Source organism: Dipodomys spectabilis, unplaced genomic scaffold (genome assembly GCF_019054845.1).
Source record: "Dipodomys spectabilis isolate Male_0828 unplaced genomic scaffold, ASM1905484v1 ptg000414l, whole genome shotgun sequence".
NCBI classification, from domain to species: Eukaryota; Metazoa; Chordata; class Mammalia; order Rodentia; family Heteromyidae; genus Dipodomys; species Dipodomys spectabilis.
This window is the reverse complement of record NW_024871091.1, coordinates 281,213-282,334: the sequence shown is the minus strand read 5'-3', so window position 1 is coordinate 282,334 and position 1,122 is coordinate 281,213. Positions and strand designations below refer to the sequence as shown.

General features: G+C 36.0%; 1 non-coding gene across 1 annotated transcript; it reads left to right on the top strand.

Annotated features, from left to right (window-relative positions):
- Positions 1-235: 235 nt before the first annotated feature.
- LOC122097131 lies at positions 236-344 on the top strand. The gene has a single exon (XR_006145474.1). It is a non-coding gene; the product is annotated as a U6 spliceosomal RNA (small nuclear RNA).
- Positions 345-1,122: the final 778 nt, after the last annotated feature.

Sequence of the window (1,122 nt, the reverse complement as noted above, 5' to 3'; positions counted from 1 at the left end):
AAGATATCATTCGATGTTTATCATGTCTTCCATCTTACAGGTGAGGAAAATGAGGTTCAGAAAAGATATATAGATATAGATATATAGATTTAGATATAGATATGTAGGTATAGATATATAGATATAGATTAGATATAGATATGAGAAGATTACATCTCTATATAAAAAGTGTTTAGGTTTCCAATCAAACACGTGTAAATCTATGGGGCAAGAAGAGGAAAGAAAAGTGAAAAGCTGTGCTCACTTTGGCAATACAATATACTAAAATTGGAATGATACAGAGAAGACTAGCATGGCCCCTACACAAGGATGAAACACAAATTTGTGAAGCATTCCATATTTTTCTAAGATATAGAAACAATCCAGATACCCTTCCATAGATGAATGGATAGAGAAATGTGACATATGTACACACACAGACACACAGACACACAGACACACAGACACACACACACACACACACACACACACACACACTGGAATTCTGTGCCTCCATCAGAAAGAATGACACCACTTCATTTGTTAGGAAATGGAAAGACTTGGAAAAAATCATATTAAGTGAATTAAGCCAGGCCCAAAGAAATATAGGTCCCATGGTTTCCCTTATTTGCAATAATTAGTATACTTCTAGGATAAGCTTATCAGATGAGCAGAAAAGCTCAAAAGCTATGTACATATGACCATATAAGATGGCGCAAAGCAAAATGAACTCCAAGATATGGACACAAGAGGTTTTGATTTGTCATTGTTGTTTTTAATGTATCGTGATTTTTCTTGTTTCTTTTGTATGTTCTTCCTCCTATGGTATATCCCCTGTTGTCACTGTATTTGATTTTGACACCTTGCATCTTGTATATACATTTATCTCATTTGGGGAGGGGAAGAGGAATAACAAAATGCTGAAACAAGGACACAGGATGACCCATTGCAACATGATACTCACAAGACACAGTTGGAAATGAACTTTACAACTTCAGGGGCAGGAGGAATGTGGGAGGTAGGGGATAGTGGAAGAAAAGCAAAGGAGGTGGTAACAATGTTTGACAAGAAATGTACCCATTACCTTACTCATGTAACTGTAACCCCCCCTACAGTATCTTTACAAGAAAATAAAAAGTGAAA